General features: G+C 46.4%; 1 long non-coding RNA gene across 1 annotated transcript; it reads right to left on the reverse strand.

Annotated features, from left to right (window-relative positions):
• Positions 1–3,884: 3,884 nt before the first annotated feature.
• Positions 3,885–12,039, reverse strand: LOC146677147 (uncharacterized). Its single transcript, XR_014913328.1, has 2 exons — positions 11,223–12,039; positions 3,885–9,919 (listed from the first exon to the last, which is right to left on the reverse strand). It is a non-coding gene; the product is annotated as an uncharacterized LOC146677147 (long non-coding RNA).
• Positions 12,040–19,762: the final 7,723 nt, after the last annotated feature.

A 19,762-nucleotide genomic window follows, 5' to 3' on the forward strand; every position in this document is an offset into this window, starting at 1 on the left:
TTTCTTTTTATCTCATTCAAACGTTTTAACTTAAAATTCAGCAATTAATTCATTTCAATTCATACATTCAGATTCAAGCATTCACACTGCAGTTTCTTCAGAAAATGCACTTTCTAGTTGACAACTAGAATACATACTTACATCATGTATGGACCAATGAAGAGGAAGCCATGAATCAAGCCAAAGTTAGAAACTTAAGAAAACTTTTTTTTTCCTTTTCTTTTTTTTACCAATGTTTGTAATTAGGGTGTAGATAGGTACACAAAGCTACATCATCTGGGGCTGGAAAAGAAAAGCAGCACTGAGGTGCTGAAAGATGCAGTTCCAATAGTGGCCACTTGAGGCTGGGAATCATGGGTGTCCCATGTTAAAATGTCCAACTTTAAACATGGATAGTTTCTGTCTATGATAACTGAACTCTTTCTCAGAACTAAACTGCTTCAGTTTTGCTGAGGCTTAAAGTTTGGGTGCATGTCCTCTTTGATGAACTCTTTGGCTTCCACTAATACACTGTGGCTGAACTGAACCTCTCAACTGTGTTTGTGCTCATGGTGCCTTTTGGAGTATTTTTTTTTTATGACAAATAGTCTGGCCTGCTAACTGCTACAAACCATTCACAAACCATCCACTTCAGTTTTGCTGAGTAAAATGCTAGTATTTTATTCATCTGTTTCTTTGCTTTAAAAGAGTCTTCACGTGACATCAGAGCTACTGGGACATGCACACATGAAAGTCAAAACAGTAGTGCAGTCCTTTGCTCTCCAGCCATCTTATGAATGTCTTTGAGTTTAGCCAAACTGCCGGATAGCTGCTGCCTTTTCGTGTTTCTTTACAGCGGCCAGAAGGGCGTAGAATATGGCACCAACATGTGAACACACCCCTCCTGACCCTGCCTTACAGGTCAAATCACGCCAATCCCTGCATTTCCACAGTAACCTAGTCTGTCAATGGAGGCTCATTTAAACTGTAGGACTGATTCACTGTAAAATTCCAAGTCAACAAAATATAAGATTTACACGTGATCATTCATTTCAGCAAACAACAATTCTTCACCTCTCTGATGACAACCATATTTACCCATCCAGATCGAAAACGCATGTAGATGTCCGTACTTTGAAAGCTTTGATCTTGGTACCAGTGTAAGGTGATCGAGCCATATAAGACGCCACCGAACTGGAGCTCTGGGAGAGACATTGATTTAATTTAAATGTAGATAAAGCTGCCAGCGAAAAGTATGGCTCACAAGTCCCAAAATCCATAGTTTCTCTGAATGCAGCTTGCTAACGTTAGCCCAGATTTGTGACTCCAAAAATCCAACATGGTGGCCATGTTGTTTTCTTTGCAGGGTCCTGAAATCAGTGTGAGATGTCCATGTGGCTACAAACACATCATAGTCTATGAATGATAGAAAATAAAATCTAAACCATAGCAACATTACATTACACGTGTGATATCTTTAGCATTGAAGGTGTCTTTATTTGGTATTCAGTAAATGTATCTCCTCATCTTTGTTAATGCTACATTTTTTTTAACTACCATTTGTTGTTACCATGGCAATGATTCCCTTCAATAAAGATTGTTGTTGTTGTTGTTGTTGTTGTTGGCATCATCCAGCACCACAGGCCCTGGTGTGCTGATGATGGCCTGACAGGAAGCACTGTCCCTGATGTAAAGTATATGGCCTCAGCCAACAACAGTGGCCCTGCTGAAATGTGGATGGTATCATCAAGTAGCACAGGCCCTGGTGTAATGTGGATGGAATCATCGAACAGTACAGTCCCTGGTGTGGTGAAGATCGCCTCACAGGAAGCACTGTCCCTGATGTAAAGTGTATGGCCTCAGCCAACCACAATGGACCTGGTGAAATGTGGATGGTATTGGCCAGCACCACAGGCCATGTTGTAATGTGAATGTCCTCACCAGTAGACCAGGCCCTTGTGTACTGTGGATCGCATCAGCCAGCAACACAAGCCCTGGTGAAATGTGGATGGTATCAACGAGTAGCACAGGCCCTGGTATAATGTGGATGGCCTCATCCAGCAACACCACAGGCCCTGGTGAAATGTGGTTGTTTTCGGCCAGCAACACAGGCCTTTGGGTAATTTGGATGGCTAGCAGCACAGGCCCTGGTCTGGTGAAGATGGCCTCACAGGAATCACTGGCCCTGGTGTATTGTGGATGGCATCAGCCATCAACACAGGCCCTCGTGAAATATATTTGGCCTCAGCCAGCAACACAGTCCCTGGTCTAATGTTAATGTCCTCAGCCAACACCATTGGCCCTGTTGTAATGTGGATGGTATTGGCTAGCACCACAGGCCCTTGTATAACGTGAATGGCCTCATCCAAAAACACTGGCCCTGGTGAAATGTGGATGGTATTGGCCAGCACCACAGGCCCTGGTGTAATGTGAATGTCCTCAGCCAGTAGCACAGGCCCTGGTGTAATGTAAATGTCCTCAGCCAGTAGCACAGGCCCTGCTGTGATGTGGATGGCCTCATCTAACAACTCTGTCGCTGGTGAAATATGGATGGTATTGGTCAGCACCACACATGCCCTGGTGAAATGTGCATGATATCGGTCAGCACCACAGGCCCAGGTGTAATGTGGATGGCATCAACAAGCAGCAGAGGCCCTGATGTGGTGAAGATGGCCTCACAGGAAGCACTGTCCCTTGTGTAATGTGTATGGCCTCAGCCAACAACAGTGGCCCTGGTGAAATGTGGATTATATTGGCCACCACCACAGGCCCTGGTGTAATGTGAATATCCTCAGCCAGTAGTAAAGGCCCTTGTGTTTTGTGGAACGCATCAGCCAGCAACACAATCCCTGGTGAAATGTGGATGGCCTAATCCAGCACCACAGGCCCTGGTTTGGTGATGATTGCCACACAGGAAGAACTGTACCTGGTGTAATGAGGATGGCCTCATCCAACAGTACAGGCCCTGGTGTTGTGAAGATGGCCTCACAGGAAGCACAGGCCATGGTGTAATGTGGATGGCCTCAGACAGCAGCCAGGCCCTGGTGAAATGTAGATGGCCACAGCCGGCAACATGCGCTCTGGTGAAATGTAGTCTGCCTCAGCCAGTAGCACAGGCCCTGTTTTGGTGAAGATGGCCTCACAGGAAGCACTGTCCCTGGTGTAATGTGTATTTCCTCAGGCAGCAACACTGGCCCTAGTGAAATGTGGATGGTATTGGCCAACACCACAGGCCCTGGCGTAATGTGAATGTCCTCAGCCAACACCACTGGCCCTGGAGTAATGGGGATGGCATCAGCCAGTAGCACAGGCCCTTGTGTATTGTGGATCGCATCAGCCAGCAACACAAGCCCTCGTGAAATATAGGTGGCCTCAGACAGCAGCGCAGGCCCTGTTGTAATGTGGATCTCCTTATCTACCAACACTGTCCCAGGTGAAATGTGGATGGTAATGGCCAGCACCACAGACCTTGGTGTAATGTGGATGGCCTTAGCCAACACCACTGGCCCTGGTGAAATGTGGATGACATCGGCAAGGACCAATGGCCCTGATGTAATGTGGATGGTTTTAGCCAACAGCACAGCCCCTGGTGTGGTGAAGATGGCCTCACAGGAAGCACTGTCCCTGGTGTAATGTGGATGGCCTCAGCAAACAACACTGGCCCTGGTGAAATGTGGATGGTATTAGCCAGCACCACAGGCCCTGGTGTAATGTGAATGTCCTCAGCCAGTAGCACAGGCCCTTGTGTATTGTGGATCGCATCAGCCAGCAACACAAGCCCTGGTGAAATGTGGATGGTTTGGGCCTGCACCACAGGCCCTGGTTTAATGTGGATGGTATTGTTGAAATCTCCCAATTCTTTGAATCTTTGGGCTGAAGGAAGGACAATACTCGGTGTATAAATGCTCAATCAACAATCATTTATTTCCATATAATTCAACAGTCAGAGCATTACAACGTCCGGACGGGAGAGATGCTTGCAGAGGTTCGACAGCATGTCTCAAAATGGTGACGGGTTGCTCAGCTTTTTATAGTCTCTAGTGGCCCCCATCTAGTCGTAAAAGCCAAAACATCACATTCTTTCTCTGTTACAGCGCCTAAGTTATGACCTCGGCAGTTGTTTCTCTGCTTTCTGTAAGGTGGGGGTATGGAATGTGGTCTGTCTATCTCCCCTGTCTTAGACACAGAGTCTCCTGCTTACAATCTTCTCTTCATGATTCAACAATTAAGCATGTAACACATTCACAGCAGATCAAGGATACAGAGTGATGCACACTTGTCTAATAAACTAATAAGTGAATATGTTCTTTTAACTCAAAAGTATAATGAGAACTAAACTACATACAGCTCACACACTCTATATTAAAGGGTATAATATGATCTACAGCAGTATTCTAATTCAACTACTTTGATTACATATATAAGGTAACATATGATAACAGAATAATATCACAATTCTCCCTTTGATCTCTTTTCTTCAAAGAGATCACTTACAACATACACTCCAGCATTGCAAGGTCCAGTTCTTCTTGGTCCTTAGGCCCTCTGTCCCCCTTTAACGGGTGGACCATATGTGGGATGACCTCTGTGTTCACGCAGTTCAGATGCAAGCAAAGTTAGATTTACGACCATAACAGCAGTTACAGATGACTCTCCCATCACTCCCCAATTCTCCCACAGCTTTATTTTGGTGCTCCAGTTTTCCACCCCCTTTTTAATGCCCCCTTATACCTTTCAAATGTACTTAGACTAGAACCTCTGTCTAAGGAGCTTTTAACCTTTATTTTTATTGCTGCAGCTACCAGTGTCTTCCAGTTGGGTGATTCTCAGCTTCTTTCTTCGACCTCCGGGGTTAGACCACCCTTTAGTCATTGCACAGTTCTGGGGATTATTCTGCCCCGATTTCAAACAAGGATCTGTGTGTTTTGGGATCACCGCCGTGTCCCCCTTTTTGCCAAGAGTTTCTCGAACCTCGTTGGTCTGGTGTTCCTGGTTTTCGCCAACCCCTTCATGGTTATTGCTGTGTTTGTGGGATCCATGTTCTCCAGGAGCCCAAACGCCATGACACTTGACCCCAGTTGCTGTCTCGGCAGTCCCTACATCTGTCTCTGCTGTGAAGGGTCCTCACATCTCCGTGTCCCCGTCTGGTGTCTGTTCCTTTCTCTGCAAGAGACAGAAAACCAAAACACCTCTCTCCCTAGCCTTGATAATCTAATATTGTTATCCATTGTTCTTCTAATGATTCAAATTTGGTTTAAAATATTATGTTCAGGACTCTTTGACCCAGGGACTTATTCTAATCATAATCTATGTGTATGTAAAAGAAATCAAAAATTAGTGAACCCTTTCTAAGTCTAACACATTATAAGCTTAAGTTTTACCATAGCTAAATTATTAAACACAGAAATAACGTCATAAGATGTTCATAAAACCATTGTTTGCTGTTCGGACTCAACTCCCCCTTTTTGACACACTCCCATGTGTCAATTCATTGGAGCTAGACAATTAAAAGACAAGGTTAGTGACATCATATCTCAGAAAGTATCAGAAATTCTTCTCTCGAGTACCGTTGCTCCAGCCTTGTTATCCCAGAGGATCCTCAATCCCAGAAATTTCCCTTCTCCTCATGTAATGAAGTCTGTCATCCTTCCATGCCCTGGTAACTGGTCCATCCAGAGCTGTAACATTTTGACAACAAGCCAAACCACAGCTTGGTCACACCAACCCTTTTCTGCCCTGAAGATGTCCAATGCCATCTTAGTCTGGACCAGGGTTGTAATAGTTTTGCAATTTTCATTAGCTTTTATTTTTATTTAGCTTCGACTTCAGATTTTAAATTTTATATCAGTATAAATCAGTTTTTACCAATTGTTTGCTAGTTTAGTTTAGTTTTGATTAGTTTCAGTTATAGTTTTAGTTGTGTCTGCAATAATTAAGTGTAGCAAAATCCCAGTCCCATCATATCAGTCATGCTCTTGTGCTTATCCTTGGGTATTGTGACTATTAACTCTTGCAGCACCGGGTGCTCCCAATTTTGGTTCAAGTGAATTTACAAGCTTTGTGAAGGGAATTGACTCCTCTGCACACTGGAATAAACATAATCAACATGATCCACATTTTACTGCGTGTTATTTCACCATCTTATTGATTCAAATGCTCCATCCTTATGTGGTTTGCGACATTATGTTTATCCACTCTGTCTCTAAATGTTTGAAGAATTTTCAAGTTTGGGGTCAAATTTTAAGAATTTGACCATAAGTGAAAGTTATGGTGTCATCACCCCCTTCGGGGCTTACCTTTCCCAGTTTTGATGATATTCCTCCCTATTCTTTGCAAATACCCCCTGTTGGTGGCAAGAAACTGTTGGTGTGGTCAAGTGGGTGCTATAGAAACAAAAGCTCAGGACAGAACAGTTATCAGTCATGTACTTCATACAAATTTTGCATATGTTTTATTTCATATTGATCCTCTGAGTGGAATGGTACATTTTAATCTGAATTTATCCAAACCAAACACAATATTTTTCTTTATTTACTTTGCTCTTGTTCTTTTGCAGTACCACATCCTATCAAATGTCCCTGTCAATTATATTCTACATTTAATAACTTACTATTTCAAATGAGAACCTAAATCACGTGGACCAATGTTTGTTATTGCATATCTCTATTCTGAATGTGGCAAGCCATTCATAGGTATTGTTAAAGTTTTGGCGATTTTCCTCTATAAAATTTAATTGACTTTTTTACAGTGGCCTGCTATGGTTAATAATAACATATTCCAGTCATGAGTGGTATCAAAAGTCTTCTCCACTGTAGCATTTGGCATTCCCAATAATATAACATGATACCTTAATCAAAACACAGCTAATATAGCACAGTTTTCTTAATGCAAACATCAGTAACTCAAAATCAGCAACCACAGTGTTAAGTCTGCAGTTCATACTTATGTGAAGCTAGAGTCTCCTCCTCCAGTCTCTCTTATCCTCCTGCTCCTGAAAAACAAAACAAAACAAAGCGAAGCATCCACCCTTCTCTTGCCGGCTGGGTGAATTGTTTATGAATTGTTTATTGGCATTTACTAATCCTAAAGTGGGTGCAGTCATTGTCTCAGTATCAAGTCAGTCAAAACTTTTAGTCGTCAGTCCATCACAGTCCATTCACATGCATACCTCCACACACATTCATACCAGATGTTGCTGATAATGGAGTCTCCCGCGCAACCTATTCGAGCCTCCATCACCAGCAAGATGACGTCATCATTTTAAAAGGAAACAATTCTTTGTTCTTTTGTTCTGGATTGACTCGCTGCAATCCTTTTAGACTCAGGACTTCTCATGTGATCAGTGTCCCTTATAAGTGAATTTCTCCCAAGCCAATTACAATCATGGAGAAGCACACTTTGCAACTGTTTTTATAAGAATATTTCATAGCGCTTTAAATTTCAATCTTTCAGGCCTGGTTTAAAGAGCTGATTGTTAAATCATAAACTCACAAAATATCAACATATCACCACCGGTGGATCACACCTCTCAGATTTTCTTATCTCAGTGCACTGTAACAAAAACGAAAACAGACATAACCACCAAAATACTACTAAAATAACACAAACTAGGGCCCGTTGCAGACATGTCCAGCATAAAACTATCCCTCTCTCGCTTACGAGAAAGAACACAAGCCAAAGCTCACTGATAACATCAAGCTAGCGCTAAGCAAAGCCACAAAATCAACCAGAAATTCACAGGAACGTTTTTGCTTCCTGCCGGGACAATATTGTGTGGGAATGAGAAGCTCAGGTGCCGTAACACCTTTTGTTCCTCCTTGAATTAAATCTCAATCACAGAAAATGCCGTACTCCAACCTAAAACTTACACTATTAATTCGTCATTTTCACTCTGTGCCACTGTTCCTCATCAGGGCTGTGTGAAGCACAGCAAAGAATTCAGTCAAGGCCTTGAGCCATAAACAGACATCACGCACAGACATTATTTTCATAACCAAACCGTTTTAGACCTTATTTCTAAAATCTACATAAATGCCCTCTGGGTGACATATAACACCTTCTAAGTAATCAATGGCTCCTCATAAAAATTATGCACTGGGATGTTTGTGTGCAGCATTTTGCATATCAGCATAAGCAAAGCATTCTTCATTGCATCAGCGTGTATGTGTGTGTGTGTATGTGGATCACTTCTCAGTGAATCAGCATTCCAATGTGTGTGTGTGTGTGTGTGTGTGTGTGTGTGTGTGATCATCACTTTCCTGTTCTGGTGTTCTGGGTAAACCACTGCCTGAAGCGTGCCCTGGGGTCCTGCCCCCCTCCTTTTCAGTTTGTTTGCGACCATTGCTGCTGCTGCTGCCCAAAGTTCTGTCCGTCCTGGTTCTGACCCCAATTGGGGCAGTCCTTTCTCCAGTGTCGATGTTCACCGCAGGTGAAACCTGCATCTTCTTCTGTGTTTTTTGTCCATTCTGAGGTGCCTTCTGTCCTCAGTTACTCCGCCTGTCTCGGTCACGCCCTTTTCGCCGCCCGATCATCCGTGTTGGTCCATCACTGTCCTGCACAGTGTGAATGCAAAGTTATCAAGGTCAGCATTCTTTCGCTCGGCCTTACTTTTCATTCGGGCTTGGCGGGCGTCTCGTCACAGCTCTGTCAGCTGAAGCTGTCTGAGAATTTTCCCCCGTGTAGTGAAACGGGCCTTAGGTTTAGTGCTCTCCGTCTCTGCTGGATGAGATCACATTCCTGCAGGTCTGTTGACATTCTCAGGTCGTTGTTGTGGGTCCAGCTGTTGCAGCATTTGGTCAGTGTCACGTATGGGGGAGAGCAGGAGTCCAGTCAGCCTCGGCTTTCAGGGCGGCAAAGCAGCCTGTAATTAAATATGTATAGAAAAAACAAAAACAAAACAAAACAAAAACAAACGAAAAACAAAAACAAACGAACAGGAAAATGATGTTGTGTTGGCTGTGTTATTCAGAGGGGAGACAACGGGGCCAGGCCCTGTGTCAGCCTTCTCTCCCCCTTTTTTTTGTTTTTTCTCTCCCGATATAATCAACTCCTAACCCACCAAGTTGACAGGACAACATGCACCTGTTAAAATTCTTAAGATCATGTTTAAAAGCCCAAACAGAAATTTTCTTTCATTCAGTAATCACTTGTATCAATCAATCAGCAGAAAACATGTCACAATTTGAATCTTTTAACCCCTAAATTTGTCATGTCTTCACTGGTTGGTCAGACCAGTGTCTTTTTCTTTGAAGTTAAATTGTTGTCCTGCAACCCAGAGAGTTTATTTGTCAGTAATGTATTTATCCTTTAACAACAGATGTATGTTAAGTTTCGCTGCTTTAGCCTTGCTGGAAAATCTTCACGTGTTCATGAGTGTAAGCTGTTTCTTCATTGCGTGTATGTGCATTTGTAGGCAAGCAGGTTAATTTTATCTTTTTCTCAAACTAGGCGTTACCTTAAAAGGAGCCTTTCTCTCAGATTTCTCTGCTTGTGTGTTTTTGTTTCACCTTTTTGTTGTGATGCTCCGGACGCCTTCCCAACCTCCACAAGTCCGTTGGCCCCAATTTTATGTGTTAAAACTTCTCTTAATTTCTCCTCTAATTCTCTCCTCGCTGCTGTCTGTTTCACAGCTGCTGATTCGTGCTGGGTGTGGTTCCCATTACCTATAATTTTGCTTCGGCCGCTGTGCTTGTGGGGGCAGTTGGTCCAGGTCCGCAGCTTCCTGTATTAACACACTAAGAGATTTATTTAATTTCATTTTCATCACTGTTAGACAGATAAGCAGGCAACACGCCTACCTTGACAGCGTCATCATTCTCCACTACACACCTCTTACTATCTCTCTTTTTTATTTTTATTTTATTACACCACAGAGTAATACACCCAATTAAGCCCGTCTATCTCTATGTGGCTCCAAATTCCCTCTTTATTTAATTTCACACTCGTCAGGGGACAGGCACACAACAATTTCAACCACTGAAACGAGGAATTTAACCTTTTTATATTTCTTTACTAATCTAGACTCAACCTTTGTTCGCAAAATGTGTCTTGTTCTAGTCCGGAATAAATGTGAACCCGCGATTACGCTGCGGTCCCAGTGTTATCCCGTAGCTATGCGGGGGCCCTCACCTCCCCAAGTCACCACCTCGGCATCCGGACGCCGCCGGTCCTGGCCGCGCGTCCACGAACAGGAGGGTCGCCACTCCTAGGGCAAAATTATTTCCACAGGTACACTAGGCATCAACCTTTGATCCTAAAATGTGTCTTTGCTCTAATGTCCTCCTAATCAAACACATCAACCGTCACTGTCACTGTGTTCAGACTTCACACACAGAAACACACTCAGCGTGCCTCACACACAGCCAGAGCGCGCCTTACACACACAGCGCGTTACACCATCAGTGAGACACACAGAGAGCGCCTCTCATCAGCAGAAATTTGCACAGAAACCTCTGAGCTCAACTATTAGATCTTCTTAAAGCACACTGCACCATAGACCAAAATACCCCTTTCTCTGCGCTTATGACCGCCACAACGGGGCAAAGTCGCATCATAAAAGTGATGCTTGCATCCCCGAAGTTATACCTGACATCATAAACCAGGTTTTGCTCTATGTACTTCTTGGCAAGTAAAATTTTACTTTGTTTTATGACCGCAGCCCTTGAGACTCGACTGACGCCACAAACCACCGTCAAACCTCTATCCAATGTACTAAAACTAGCACCAACCACTACTGCACTCCACGGCCGTACCACCGGAACACGGCCGTATCATAAACCAAACCTACGGACGTGTTTCGCTTCCGCGTTGCCAGTGTTCAACTGCACCGTGAGCCAGCATCTGCTTTTCCTTAAATCAACTTCTATTTCATAGCCGGCAAGAGCCAGGACTTTACCGACACCATAAACAACTCCAAAACCTCGACTTCAATGTACTGAACTAATGGCCGTGTCTTCAGAAGAAATTCTAATGTATTATTGCTACAGAAGCCAGTATTAGACAAAATTAAATGTGGAAGGTAAAGTGGCTGCAACTAGCTCAACGTAGTATCTTATTAGTTTCTCGGTAGAAGCAGTTTACTGCAACTAGCTCAACGTAGTATCTTATTAGGTTCTCGGTAGAAGCAGTTTACTGCAACTAGCTCAACGTAGTGTCTTATTAGTTTCTCGGTAGAAGCAGTTTATTTAACACACTGGAATTCAGCCTCAACTTATGTTGTTAGTATCTTGCGCCAAAAACCAGACACCGACAAATTTACTGTGAAAATACGTGTAACTCAGTGAACAGATTAATTTGGAAAGCCCAATATGCACATTTGGTATTTATAATACAACAGGCTGTGCTTACCTTTCTGTTTTAGGCCGGCCTTCTGTTCACTTTGCCCCACGATCTCACCAAAGGCCAAATCTACACCTCCTCAGCACACCAAAGATCCGGGTCACACGGCACCAAGTTGTTGAAATCTCCCAATTCTTTGAATCTTTGGGCTGAAGGAAGGACAATACTCGGTGTATAAATGCTCAATCAACAATCATTTATTTCCATATAATTCAACAGTCAGAGCATTACAACGTCCGGACGGGAGAGATGCTTGCAGAGGTTCGACAGCATGTCTCAAAATGGTGACGGGTTGCTCAGCTTTTTATAGTCTCTAGTGGCCCCCATCTAGTCGTAAAAGCCAAAACATCACATTCTTTCTCTGTTACAGCGCCTAAGTTATGACCTCGGCAGTTGTTTCTCTGCTTTCTGTAAGGTGGGGGTATGGAATGTGGTCTGTCTATCTCCCCTGTCTTAGACACAGAGTCTCCTGCTTACAATCTTCTCTTCATGATTCAACAATTAAGCATGTAACACATTCACAGCAGATCAAGGATACAGAGTGATGCACACTTGTCTAATAAACTAATAAGTGAATATGTTCTTTTAACTCAAAAGTATAATGAGAACTAAACTACATACAGCTCACACACTCTATATTAAAGGGTATAATATGATCTACAGCAGTATTCTAATTCAACTACTTTGATTACATATATAAGGTAACATATGATAACAGAATAATATCACAGTATCAACGAGTAGCACAGGACCTTGTGTAATGTGGATCACATCAGCCAGCAACACAGGCTCTGGTGAAATGTAGATGACCTCAGACAGCAGCGCAGGCCCTCCTGTCGTGAAGTTGGCCTCAGAGGGAGCACTAGCCCTGGTGCAATGTGGATGGTCTAAGCCAGCAATAAAGGCCCTGGTGTGGTGACGATAGCCTCACAGGGAGCACATGCCGTGGTATAATGTGGATGACCTCATCTACCAACACTGGCCTAGGTGAAATGTGGATGGTAATGGCCAGAACCACAGACCTTGGTGTAATGTGGATGGCCTTAGCCAACACGACTGGCCCTGGTGAAATGTGTATGACATCGGCAAGGACCAATAGCTCTGATGTAATGTGGATGGTTTCAGCAACACAATCCCTGCTGTATTTCCTCAGGCAACAACACAGGCCCTGGCGTAATGTGAATGTCCCCAGCCAACACCACTGGCCCTGGAGTAATGGGGATGGCATCAGCCAGTAGCACAGGCCCTTGTGTATTGTAAATAAATAAATGGTAAATGGCCTGTATTTATATAGCGCTTTACTAGTCCCTAAGGACCCCAAAGCGCTTTACATATCCAGTCTTTCACACACACATTCACACACTGGTGATGGCAAGCTACATTGTAGCCACAGCCACCCTGGGGCGCACTGACAGAGGCGAGGCTGCCGGACACTGGCGCCACCGGGCCCTCTGACCACCACCAGTAGGCAAACACGGGGTTAGTATCTTGCCAAAGGATATTTGGCATGCAGCGAGGAGGCAGCCTGGGATCGAACCACCGACCTTCTGATTAGTGGCTGACCTGCTCTGCCACCTGAGCTACAGCCACCCCATACAGCCACTGTCCATGGTGTAATGTGGATGGCCTCAGCCAACAACAGTGGCCCTGGTGAAATGTGGATGGTATTGGCCAGCACCACAGGCCCTGGTGTAATGTGGATGGCAACAACGAGTAGCACTTTCCCTGGTGTAATGTGGATGGCCTCATCCAGCACCACACGCCCTGGTGTGGTGATGATGGCCTCAGCCAAAAGCACTGTCCCTGGAGAAATGTGGATGGTATTGGCCAGCACCACAGGCCCTGGTGTGGTGATGATGGAATCACAGGAAGCACTGTCCCTGGTGTAATGTGGATGGTATTGGTCAGCACCACAGGCCCAGGTGTAATGTGGATGGTATCAGCAAGTAGCACAGGCCCAGGTGTGGTGATGATGGCCTCACAGGAAAAACTGTCCCTGGTGTAATGTGGATGTCCTCATCCAACAGTACAGGCACTGGTGTGGTGAAGATGGCCTCACAGGAAGCACTGTCCCTGCTGTAATGTCGATGGCCTCAGCTAAGAACAGTGGCCCTGGTGAGATGTGGATGGTATTGGCCAGCACCACAGGCCCTGGTGTAATGTGTATGGCCTCATCCAAAGCACACTCCCTGGTGTGGTGAAGATGGCCTCTGTCATGAGGCTGAACTGAGGGTGACACTGGAGACTGAACTGAGGGTGACTCTGGAGACTGAGCTGACAGTGATACTGGTGACTCTGGTGACCGAACTGACAGTGACACTGGTGACTCTGGAGACTGAGCTGAGAGTGGCTGCGGGGTAGCTAACCGAGCTGAGAGTGGCTGCTGGGTGGCTAACCGAGCTGAGAGTGGCTGCGGGGCGGCTAACCGAGCTGAGGGAGGCTGCGGGGCGGGTGACACTGGGAGCTGAGCTACTGGAGACACAGGTGACACTGGTGTACTGGGGTGAAGGCAGCGAGGATGCAGTTTCTCTCTTAAGGGAGGATCGAATGATTTAGTGATGAATCTTGATGGGAAAGGATGCTGATGCTGAGAATACCAGCCAGCGAGGGCTTCCAGGAGGGTAGCTGACCCTTCCTTGCCTGGACCGCCCATGCCAAACAGTTCGAAGCAAATCCTGGCCCTCAGAGCTGTTATTAGTTGTTTTAATCTGTTAATGTCCAAAAAACCAGCTGTGCAGAGGGTGGAAGACAAAAAGTTGTCGAAAAAGACCACCTGAATGAGTCTCTTGGGGGTGTCCTCAGCGTGGATTACGCCCCGGCAGTAATTCCACAACTGCGCGAGATACTGAGACTGTGAGTCCGCAGGATCCATTTGATGGTTGCGTCGTTCTGTCATGTTTGGCTGTGTGGCAGGCGGGCAAGCAGGAGTGGTGGATCCAAAATGCAGGACTCAGACACAGAAGTTCAACTTAAAGCGCAGCTTTATTGCTGGAAACCCTCTTACTAACTAAAGGCATCAAAAGACAAACAAAAACGCTGGTGGACTAAAACACTGAAGCAGAAAACACTGAACTGGAAACAAAACACTGAACTGGAACTGGAAACAAAACACTGCCAACACGGAGGCAAAACACACACACAGCTTGTTGAGGGTACGACGCAACACTGACTCAGAGAAACACAGGGTCTAAATACACTGGGAAGTAACGAGGAGAATGAGACACAGAAGGAGAGCACAGCTGGGGGAAATTAGAACTGACGAGACAAGCAAAGCAGGACACATTCACATAAGTCACGGACCTTCAAAGTAAAACAGGAAGGATCACACAGAGACGCGAACTTGACACCGTGGAGACAGCAATTAAGAAACACAGAGACATAAACCATAAGGCAGAGGACTCTAAGAACCGATAGACACGGAGGGGAACTCAAACATGCAGACACAGACTTACAGAACAGAGGGGACACAGAGAAACGAGAAGGGCAAGGGATCGAAACTAGAAACCATAGAATACAGTGGGGCAAAAAAGTATTTAGTCAGCCACCGATTGTGCAAGTTCCCCCACTTAAAATGATGACAGAGGTCAGTAATTTGCACCAGAGGTACACTTCAACTGTGAGAGACAGAATGTGAAAAAACAATCCATGAATTCACATGGTAGGATTTGTAAAGAATTTATTCGTAAATTAGGGTGGAAAATAAGTATTTGGTCACCTCAAACAAGGAAAATCTCTGGCTCTCACAGACCTGTAACGTCTTCTGTAAGAAGCTTTTCTGTCCCCCACTCGTTACCTGTATGAATGGCACCTGTTTGAACTCATCATCTGTATAAAAGACACCTGTCCACAGCCTCAAACAGTCAGATTCCAAACTCCGCCATGGCCAAGACCAAAGAGCTTTCGAAGGACACCAGGAAAAGTATTGTAGACCTGCACCAGACTGGGAAGAGTGAATCTACAATAGGCAAGCAGCTTGGTGTGAAAAAATCAACTGTGGGAGCAATCATCAGAAAATGGAAGACATACAAGACCACTGATAATCTCCCTCGATCTGGGGCTCCACGCAAGATCTCATCCCGTGGGGTCAAAATGATCATGAGAACGGTGAGCAAAGGTCCCAGAACCACACGGGGGGACCTGGTGAATGACCTGCAGAGAGCTGGGACCAAAGTAACAAAGGTCACCATCAGTAACACACTACAACGGCAGGGAATCAAATCCCGCAGTGCCAGACGTGTTCCGCTGCTGAAGCCAGTGCATGTCCAGGCCCGTCTGAAGTTTGCCAGAGAGCACATGGATGATACAGCAGAGGATTGGGAGAATGTCATGTGGTCAGATGAAACCAAAGTAGAACTTTTTGGTATAAACTCAACTCGTCGTGTTTGGAGGAAGAAGAATACTGAGTTGCATCCCAAGAACACCATACCTACTGTAAAGCATGGGGGTGGAAACATCATGCTATGGGGCTGTTTTTCTGCCAAGGGGACAGGACGACTGATCCGTGTTAAGGACAGAATGAATGGGGCCATGTATCGTGAGATTTTGAGCCAAAACCTCCTTCCATCAGTGAGAACTTTGAAGATGAAACGAGGCTGGGTCTTCCAACATGACAATGATCCAAAACACACCGCCCGGGCAACAAAGGAGTGGCTCCGTAAGAAGCATTTGAAAGTCCTGGAGTGGCCTAGCCAGTCTCCAGACCTCAACCCCATAGAAAATCTGTGGCGGGAGTTGAAAGTCCGTGTTGCTCGGCGACAGCCCCAAAACATCACTGCTCTCGAGAAGATCTGCATGGAGGAATGGGCCAAAATACCAGCTACTGTGTGTGTGCAAACCTCGTAAAGACCTATAGTAAACGTTTGACCTCTGTTATTGCCAACAAAGGTTATGTTACAAAGTACTGAGTTGTATTTTTGTTATTGACCAAATACTTATTTTCCACCCTGATTTACGAATAAATTCTTTACAAATCCTACCATGTGGATTCATGGATTTTTTTTTCCACATTCTGTCTCTCACAGTTGAAGTGTACCTCTGGTGCAAATTACTGACCTCTGTCATCATTTTAGGTGGGGGAACTTGCACAATCGGTGGCTGACTAAATACTTTTTTGCCCCACTGTAACTCACACCAAGTACAATAATACAAAAATCACAAAGAACTAAAACGCTGGGTCAGGAGACCCAGGACCCTGACAGTACCCTCCCCCCAAGGGCTGGCTCCCGACAGCCCAACACAAGAAAACGAAAAAAAAAAAAACGAAAACCGCCCAAAACAGAAAACCACCCGACCAGGGCGGGCGGCGGGGGTCCAGGAAGGAGGGCACGAAACAAAAACACCGAAGCACAAGAAAGCCCCAAAACAAAACACACGTCCAAAAAGAACAGTTCAGGGGGCTGGCCAGGGGGCCGACAGCACAGGAGTCCAAACAGTTCAGGGGGCCGACCGTGCGGACGGCAACGGCGGCGACGTGGACACAGTTCAGGAGGCCGGCCGTGCGGAAGGCAACAGCGGCCACTCAGGCGACGAGGGTCCAGGGGCCGGCCGTGCGGACGGCAACGGCGGCCACTAAGGCGACGAGGGTCCGGGGGCCGGCCGTGCGGACGGCAACGGCGGCCACTCAGGCGAAGGCGGTCCGGGGGCCGGCCGTGCGGACGGCAACGGCGGCCACTCAGGCGAAGGCGGTCCGGGGGCCGCCCACGATGGCAATGGTGCCCGGCCAGTGGCCTAGCTAGCGGTCTAGAAAACGGCCGTTTAGCTCCAGACCGAAACGAGGCCGGGCCAGGCGAGGCTGAAGGCACGGAGGCTGGGCCAGGCGAGGATGATGAGGAAGCTGCAGCAGGCGAGGATGATGAGGAAGCTGCAGCAGGCGAGGATGATGAGGAAGCTGCTGCTGGCGGCTGGACGGGCTCCTCGGGCCCCCCAGCTGACGAGGCAGGAAGCTGGACGGGCTCCTCGGGCCCCCCAGCGGAGACAGGAGACAAAGGCCGGAGCGGTCCCTCGGACCCTCCAGCGGAAACAGGAAATGAAGGCCGGAGCGGTCCCTCGGACCCTCCAGCGGAGACAGGAGACGAAGGCCGGAGCGGTCCCTCGGACCCTCCAGCGGAAACAGGAAACGAAGGCCGGAGCGGTCCCTTGGACCCTCCAGCGGAAACAGGAAACGAAGGCCGGAGCGGTCCCTCGGACCCTCCAGCGGAGACAGGAGACAAAGGCCGGAGCGGTCCCTCGGGTGGCTGCTTAAACTCCAGGGGTCCAGAATCAGCTGAGGACTGGGACCTAGCCTCTGGGGGAGCCTTGGAGCGGCAAACTGTGCCAAAGGCAGCTGAACTACGAAAAGCACCTTGAGGTAAAATTATACTTTCTCCCTGCATGGAGTGAGTGTGTGAGACCACTATTACTGGAGCCAGAGCTACGGGTAGCGGGGGCACTGGAGTTACTGGGGCCTGCGCTACAGGCGGCACTGGAGCTACTGGGGCCTGTGCTACGGGCGGCACTGGAGCTACTGGGGCCTGCGCTACGGGCGGCACTGGAGCTACTGGGGCCTGCGCTACGGGCGGCACTGGAGCTACGGGGGCATGCGCTACGGGTGGCACTGGAGGCTCTGGAAACTGAACTGAAAGGGACGAGGGTGACACTGGAGACTGAACTGAGGGTGACTCTGGAGACTGAACTGAGGGTGACTCTGGAGACTGAGCTGAGAGTGGCTGCAGGGCAGGTGACACTGGGAGCTGAGCTACTGGAGACACAGGTGACACTGGTGTACTGGGGTGAAGGCAGCGAGGATGCAGTTTCTCTCTTAAGGGAGGATCGAATGATTTAGTGATAAATCTTGATGGGAAAGGATGCTGATGCTGAGAATACCAGCCAGCGAGGGCTTCCAGGAGGGTAGCTGACCCTTCCTTGCCTGGACCACCCATGCCAAACAGTTCGAAGCAAATCCTGGCCCTCAGAGCTGTTATTAGTTGTTTTAATCTGTTAATGTCCAAAAAACCAGCTGTGCAGAGGGTGGAAGACAAAAAGTTGTCGAAAAAGACCACCTGAATGAGTCTCTTGGGGGTGTCCTCAGCGTGGATTACGCCCCGGCAGTAATTCCACAACTGCGCGAGATACTGAGACTGTGAGTCCGCAGGATCCATTTGATGGTTGCGTCGTTCTGTCATGTTTGGCTGTGTGGCAGGCGGGCAAGCAGGAGTGGTGGATCCAAAATGCAGGACTCAGACACAGAAGTTCAACTTAAAGCGCAGCTTTATTGCTGGAAACCCTCTTACTAACTAAAGGCATCAAAAGACAAACAAAAACGCTGGTGGACTAAAACACTGAAGCAGAAAACACTGAACTGGAAACAAAACACTGAACTGGAAATGGAAACAAAACACTGGCAACACGGAGGCAAAACACACACAGCTTGTTGAGGGTACAACGCAACACTGACTCAGAGAAACACAGGGTCTAAATACACTGGGAAGTAACGAGGAGAATGAGACACAGAAGGAGAGCACAGCTGGGGGAAATTAGAACTGACGAGACAAGCAAAGCAGGACACATTCATATAAGTCACGGACCTTCAAAGTAAAACAGGAAGGATCACACAGAGACGCGAACTTGACACCGTGGAGACAGCAACTAAGAAACATAGTGTCACAGGCTGGGTCTCCGACCCAGCACTCTGAGTTTTCTTTGTATTTTTTGATATGTTATTAGTTTGTGTTATTTCCTATTTGCCTTTAGTTTAGGCAGTTATTGTTCCTGGGTTTTCTATGTTTTGGGGTTTTCTATTTATTTCATCACGTATTAGGTCTGTTAAGTTGTGTTGTCATTTCCTGTTTTATTCTGACAATGTCATGTGTTCTTTGTTCATTGTATTTAGCTTTCCTCTCCTGGTCCTGTCATTAGGTTTATGTCTGTCAGCTGTTTTCCCCCATGTGTCGCCACTTCCCCTGATCACCTCATGTCTGTATTTAAGCCTTCTGTTTTTTGCATGTCATTGTCAGGTCGTCTGTTTGCATCCCCATAGTGTTTCGTCATAGTTTACTCAGTGTTCATAGTTTGTCATCGCATTTTCACTGAGTTTCTTAGTCCTTTAGTTTTCTGAGTGTTCACAGTTTTCTTAGTTTTCATAGCTTCATGCTTTTTCGTGTGCCAACATCCAAATAAAGGATCGTCTTCTGTTCAGCCAACAACTCCGCCTTTCAGCATCTGCTTTTGGGTCCTGTTTCCATTCACATCGGCGCACCCCGCCGTAACACATAGAGACATAAACCATAAGGCAGAAGACTCTAAGAACCGATAGACACGGAGGGGAACTCAAACATGCAGACACAGACTTACAGAACAGAGGGGACACAGAGAAACGAGAAGGACAAGGGATCGAAACTAGAAACTATAGAATAACTCACACCAAGTACAATAATACAAAAATCACAAAGAACTAAAACGCTGGGTCAGG

This window comes from Rhamphochromis longiceps, linkage group LG2, assembly GCF_057381845.1.
Source record: "Rhamphochromis longiceps isolate RC_006_pf linkage group LG2, R_longiceps_female_GT1.1, whole genome shotgun sequence".
NCBI classification, from domain to species: Eukaryota; Metazoa; Chordata; class Actinopteri; order Cichliformes; family Cichlidae; genus Rhamphochromis; species Rhamphochromis longiceps.